Below are 7,401 nucleotides of genomic sequence, written 5' to 3' on the forward strand. Positions count from 1 at the left end.
ATTTGTTAAAAAGTTGCTGAAGCAAGCAACTAAGGAAACAGAGGGTGTCTGAAAAACAGATTTGGTTTCTGAAATAGCAGAACTTCAAACTGTGAGACCCTTCCCTCCTCCAAGCTTCCCTTGTGACTTGCTAGAGAGCTTGCAAACTAGTTTCCTTTTCACTTCTAAACATTTCAGAAGTTTCTCACCTGAAGAGAAACAACCAGATTTGAGTTTTCCCTAAAGATACATATTTGCCAATTTTGTGGACACAATTTTCCAATCTGATCTGAGGTCACATCATTTCAAGGAAAGAACAGAATGAACTTCTGTGTATACTAAATTATCTTTGTTGTTACTTATAACATGTGCAATGACGCTATTAGAAATTTGTCCAGCTTTAAAAAACAAAACAAAGCAAAATGAAACTTGGGGCACCAAGGTGGCTCAGTCGGTTAAGCATTAGACTTGATCTCAGCTCTGGTCTTGATCTCAGAGTCTTGAGTTCAAGCCCTGCTTTGGGCTCCACACTGGCCATGGAGCCTACTTAAACAAACAAACAAACACCCTAATTCTAGTTCTGAGATCACTTTTTCTTTTTTGAGATTTTATTTTTAAGTAATCTCTACACCCTATGTGGAGCCTGAATTTACAACCCCAAGATCAAGAGTCACATGCTCTACTCACTGAGCCAGCCAGGTGCCCCTGAGATCACATTTTCTTTAGTATATCTTTTAATTCATTAAAATATTTAGAAATTATGTATTTCTCTGTGAAAATAAATTTGCTAAAACATAAATAATTATTCTGACCCTTTACCTCCATAACTCGGATTACTAAAATTACAAAATTTTCTTTTCATGGGATTTCAGGTTACATTTTGAGATTTCTAAGAAATATTTTTTTGTTCTCTCCAAGCCTTCTCCATGGAAATATCCCTGACCTGTTCCTCTAAAACACACAGAACATAAAACACCCTCAAAAAGAAACACCATCTAAGTCGTTTCCTCCTCATCGGTGAACAATTAGAACACTCCCCCCAAAATGTTTCTTATCTTTCTAATGATATTTTCTTGGGTGTACCAGAACTGGAAATACCAACAGATCTTGAGAAGACCACTAAGGCAATACAAAGTCTCTGTGTAATCCTTCGGTGGAAGCTTCTCCAATTTCCTTAGTTGGGAAGCTGACCACCTAAGAGAGGCACTGAGATTTCTACCTGTTTGAAAAGATATCTCAATCTCACTATTTGCCCATTCCTGCTGACAATTTTCAGTGCTATAAAAGTGAAATAGCAGTGGGGTCCCTGGGTGGCTCAGTCATTTGAGGGTCTGACTCTTGATTTCGTTTCAGGTCACGATCTCACAGTTCATGAGTTCGAGCCCCGTGTCAGGCTCTGGGCTATTAGCACAGAGATGGAATATTATCTCTCTCTCTCTCTCTCTCTCTCCCCCTCCTACTCTGCCTCCCTCTCTCTGACTCTCCCCCCACTGGTGCTCAATGTCTCTCTCAAAATAAATAAATAAACTTAAAAGGAAAAAAAAAAAAAACAAAAAAACATGAGCAGAGCCTTCCCCTTTGTTATAGCTTGAAAGTAAGACCAGGTGAATTCTTACACAGGCGGCCAAAATTGTAGATTCTTTTTGGTACTAACGGTAAAACAGTAATAATAGTTAATATTTATTTAGTACTTAATTTACGGCAGATACATGTACCATCTCTTTAATCCTCACAAGTCCATAAGACAAACACGATCTACCCCACTTAGGAAAACAGAGAAGGAAAGTAACTTGCTCAAGATCATCAGCAAGCCACTGGCCAGGCTTGCTGCGGGATCCAAACTCTGTCCTTAAAAGAAACTTCCTAACGGGCAAGATATAGCTAACGTACTGACTTATCCCATGATTCTGTTAGAGAGATTTGCCAGAGCGCATCTATCTGAGAATTCAACAGAGGAAGTAATTAACAGATCAATCCAGTGACTGAACTAAAATGGACCTTTGCTGGTTTCAATTCTCAGCTCTTCCTGCCCTTTCTCCTCTTTAAAATAAATAAATAAATAAGACGAAGCATGTTTTTTTGCCCTCTGTTGCAGCTAACTGGCAAACTTGTGTAATAAATTAACTAACAGAACTGGTTTAGCAACAAATGAGATCAAGGTCTCTAAATTCCAATCACAGGTACATCACTGATTTGAAAGAGGATCCACTAGCATTTAACTTAAGTTAAATTTCATGACAAAAGGCTTTCAGAACACAGTATAAAGAACTCCTATTTATGAAATCTCAGTAATAAACCCTGATACCAAATACTGAAGTGACAAAGGAAAAGCACAAACTCTAGCGACTCTGCTTAATCACTGCCAGGGTTCCAAGTGTTCAGAAAGACTCAAATGGTATAAACATAAGATTGTCCACAGTGGTGATCTCTAGGGACAGGGACTGCAGGAATGGAAAGTGAAAATAGCATGAGGAAGAGCTTTTGCTTTTTAATATTTGTGTTGTTGGATTTTTGTTAAGAACACAGACACACACACACACAAAATATGTAAAGAAATGCACAAAGTCTTACCAGACTTAATGTTTAATCTGCATCCACGAGCCTGACATTGAGAGAACACATTTCATCACCTGACACAGGGGTAACATTAAGACTATCATTCTCTCTGCTCCTCTCCAACCCAACTAAAGCAAGACTAGTTTTATAAAGTGTTCATTCGCCCTTTCCTACCCAAATGTTTCCATTTCATCAGAAGCAAGAGGGAAAAAAATCTTGAAGGACTTCAACCTTCAAGCAGCTCTAAAAGGAAACGAGTATCAGACCTTGCGAGAGAAGATTGGGAGTGGAACTCCCCCAACATTCTTCAAGTAACAAAGGGAAATCTCCCAGTGAGAGGGTTATTCTCTCCTATTCTCTCCGCAAGGTAGAGACTATGTAATGGGAGGCTGAATGTGGAAATGATGAACAGTGCCACAGAGAGAGCAGTCTTCAGTGCTCACACACCTCATTCTTTCCAGCCCTGGTTTGCCTCTTGCTCCAAAAAGCCTGACGAGGAAGATAAAAGTGAGAAGTGCTTTGCAATGCAAGTGAATGTTCAAATAACATCAGACTTCTTCTGAACTATTTCTTCATCAATGAAAATACTATTTGCCTCCCATAATGATTTTTGGAGATGCTTAGCATAAAATCTGAGACATAGTGCACAACGCTAGCTTCTTTCTTGAAGAATTAAATTCCTAACTGCCAGCTAGATGTCCACACTACCCCACCCTACCACCAAGACCAGCCGTTGTCTCCCACCTGCTCCTCCTGTGTTTTCTCTCTCTCAACTAATGGCACCAACATTCTCTGCAGCACCTTGTTTATTTGTTTGTTTGTTTGTTTATTTAAGAAATGAATTGTCTTTATTTTTTTTAATGTTTTTATTTTTGAGAGAGAGACAGAGTGTGAGCTGGGGAGGGACAGAGAGAGAGGGAGACACAGAATCCCAAGCAGGCTCCAGGCTCCCAGCTGTCAGCATGGAGCCCGATGCGGGCCTCGAACTCGTGAACCGTGAGATCATGACATGAGCTGAAGTCAGATGCTGAACTGACTGAGCCACCCAGGCGCCCCAGGCACCTAATTCAGAACTCTCTCTCTTCCACCTCCTTTCAATACCTTGACTCTGTCCTCCGAATTTCTTCATCACTCAACTGGATTTCTCAAAACACCTTGTAATTGGACTCCCTGCCTCTCCAATACATCTTTCAGAACATTATCCTGAAACAGAGTTCACACCAAGCTTGGTTCCCTACTGACAAGAATATAGTCTATTTATGTGTTCAAACGTCCCCAAGATCTAACGAGGAAGCATCTATCGAGACCTCTCCCCCCGCATCTTGCCGTGAGCCCTGTGCTTTATTTTATGCTCTTCTTCAGCCTCCAATCTACTCTCCTCCATTCTCCACCCACAAAAGCCCTACTCTACATTCTAGACCTGGCTATCCACCCAAATCTAATGTCAATGTTCTCCAAGACTAGTGCTAACTTCTCCCAAAGTAGGCATTGATTACCACTGACTTAATGCACCTACAGCCCTTGGCCTGCCCTTCTTTCATTCTGGATCATACTAGAGTAATTCATTGACAAGGCCATCTCCCCCAGCTCCTAAAGGACAGGGGCCATATCTGCTCGCTTCTGATTGCCCCCTAAACACCTGACACTCAGACCCTGTTCACTGCACCCTTGAACTGAATGTAACTAGCATTTATTACAGTGTGTTCTGTAGTATTCAGCAACAGTGTACTGTCCATTATGTGTATTACCTCAGTAACATTCACAACACTCCTTTAAGGTAAGGGGTATTTTGGCCTCCATTTTACAGACGAGGAAACTCTACTCAGAGAGGTTATATAATTTGTCCAAAGTGATACGGCTAGTGTATGGCAAAGCCAGGATCTGAACCAAAGTCAGTCTGACCTCAGAAGCCACGCTCTTAACCATTACATTATACCACAGCCATTTCCAAAAATCCCTCGTTCTTTTAGTACTTATACACGTGGGACTATTCCCCAAGACCAGGACTCCAGTAAATTATATTTTATCCTATCAGCACATAGAGGCCATTTTGGCTCTGCTCTCGTCCGGGGTCATAAACAAGCATATCGACAGTCTCCCAGATTCACTTTTCTCTTTTCCTACCCCCACCCCCAAACCCCTGAAAAGCAAATCAGAAAAAAAAAAAAATAATAATTTGGAAGACAGGGACAGGCAGACCATCAAATCTTCCCTTCTTCACGGAACATACAACATTAAGTCAGTTTATAAGGTTTAACAGGCATGTATAACCTAAAGAATATGTTGGATCATTCCAAAACCTACTTGTCCTGCTCAAACCTGAAATCAGCAGCAGTAACTAAGAAAACACATAGCCAACTGGGAGACAACATGATGACTCATGAAAGGGGCAAGCTTACTTTCCAAGTCTCAGAAAGCATCACCAACAGAGTCTTGTAACCAAATCATCAACCTGTGGTTATAAACATTCTGGAGTTTCTTTTCATCTGGCCTAGAAGGAATCATAACCAGTTCTGGACTAAACACTACCTATAAAATTAATGATTACACAACTAAGTTAAAGCTTCCCATAATGAAAGAAAGTACAAAGACTACAAAGGTGACAGACTTTCTTTTAAACAAAAGTCTATTAACAAAGGAAAAATTCTTACTCAGTGTCATGAGATGATTAGAAAGGATATTCAAGAGAACACTTGTGACCCATTTTTCCTGTCAACATACAAGTGTAAATAATAAAACACACCTTTAACAGTTTTAAAACCAGAATTTACAGTAGGCATTCCTTTATTTTTTTTTCTTTCTGAATCACTAGTTCAAAATTTTGAACTAAAAGCTGTAGCATGCATTATTCTAGCAAACGATCTCATCAATCACTTCTCGGCCTTTTGGCTAAGATCAAGTGTAGCAAATGATCCCATCGTATGTTGGCTGTAACCTACCATAGTACTAACAGCTTCCATGCATTTAAGTTGTAGGGGGATTTTTCCTTTGTTATTTGTCTTGGGGGCAAGGGAAGCAGTCTATTTATTTTGTTTCTTTTGCTTCAATTTATACTTAAGATAAAAATTACTTCTGAGTAATTAAATCTTTTTTATTTTTTAAATTTCCTTTTATTTTGATTTATCTTGAGAAAGAGAGAGACAGTGAGCAGGGGAGGGGGCAGAAAGGGGGGGGGGAGTGATTCTCAAGCAGGTTCTGCGCTGTGAGCGCAGAGCCCGATGAAAGGGTTGCAACTCACAAACCCTGAGATCACGACCTGAGCCAAAGTTGGACGCTTAACTGACCGAGCCGCCCAGACGCCCCTAACGAAATTGTTTTTTAAACAAAACTTAGCCACTTTCTACGTATGACCCATTAATTGCTGTATCACACAGAAGTAGCCAAACCTGAAGATCTCAGCTGTAATACAATCATCTTTTCCTCAAGGTACCCCAACTTGTACCGCAAAGCCAGAGCAGGAGGAAACAGGTGGTCTGTCTGCATGGATTAACTCTGCACACACACCTCCCCCGACCCCAAACATGAAGTGTCCTGCAGCCTGAGCTCTAACGAAATTGAGCTCTAGTGTCAATGAAAAGACTGTGCGTGGCACACGGACTAAGGTGAGTGGATTTTTGTTAAGATGTATTGTTCATCCGTAAATGTTAAATAGCTTTTCCTTTCTTTTCTTTTTTAAGAAATTTTTAATGTTTATTTATTTTTTGAGAGAGAGCACGAGCGAGCGAGCACGGGGAGGGGGAGGGACAAAGAGAGAAGGGGACAGAGAATCCAAAAACGGGCTCCAGGCTCCGAGCTGTCAGCACAGAGCCCTACGAGGGGCTCTAACTGGTGAACTGCGAGATCATGACCCAAGCCAAAGTCAGACCTTAACCAGACTGAGCCACGCAGATGCCCCAATACCTTTTCAAAAAAAGGAACAGAATTGCTAAAATGAATAATGAGAATTTTTAATTTAAATACACTAAAAATCTGCCTAGAGATCTACAAACTTTCTTCTGATACCTCCCTCCCCCAAAACATGCCTTTCAAATTAAAGGTTCCCCTTCAAGCAAAATATTTCAATTTTGGCAGTATGTGGGTTTGTATTCTTTCTTACTCTTCTGGAATATTATCTATAAGTATAATGTATTTATTGCTATCATGATAATGAAGGTTTATAAAATATTCAGATAGAATGTACTCACTAATGGGGTGCCTGGGTGGCTCAGTCAGTTAAGCGTCGACTCTTGAATTCGGCTCAGTTCATGATCCCAGAGTCGTGAGGTCGAGCCCAGTGTCAGGCTCTGAGCTGAGAGTGGAGCCTGTTTAAGACTCTCTCTCTCTCTCTCTCTCTCTCAAATTAAAAAAAAAAAAAGAATGTATTCACTGATATAGCCAGTATATTTATTTTTAGTGAATTTTGATAGGAATCTATGTACACGTCTCCACACAACTGTTCTGTTTTACCTTTTGTGTAAGTGAACTCCAGATAAACTGGATCTATAATTTAATGTGTAACCATGAAATGCCTATTTGTGATTCAGTTTCATATTTATCTCTAGCATCTTAACAGCTCAAATAATTTAAAATCTAATTACTTACGGATGAAATAATATATGTGGAATTTACTTCAAAATAATCCAGCATGGGGGGGAGATGAAGGTACATACAATTAGGACCACATGGGCAGGATTTAATAATTACTGATATTGAGTAATATTGACACAGGAGTTCATTTCACTATGATCTCTGCTTTTGAATATACGTGAAAATTTTCGTAATAACGTTTTTTTAAAATCCAGTTAACGGGGCACCTGGGTGGTTCAGTCAGTATAGCACCCGACTCTTGATTTCCACTCAGGTCACAATCTCACAGTTTGTGGGTTC

At 40.1% G+C, this 7,401-nt stretch overlaps 1 pseudogene; it reads left to right on the forward strand.

The window, feature by feature from the left end:
* Window positions 1-5,404: 5,404 nt before the first annotated feature.
* LOC124512708 (uncharacterized) lies at window positions 5,405-5,626 on the forward strand (annotated as a pseudogene).
* Window positions 5,627-7,401: the final 1,775 nt, after the last annotated feature.

The sequence above is a fragment of the Lynx rufus genome, unplaced genomic scaffold (genome assembly GCF_022079265.1).
Source record: "Lynx rufus isolate CCGP_SWC_20201006 ecotype Redwood Valley unplaced genomic scaffold, mLynRuf1.p SCAF_17, whole genome shotgun sequence".
NCBI lineage: Eukaryota > Metazoa > Chordata > Mammalia > Carnivora > Felidae > Lynx > Lynx rufus.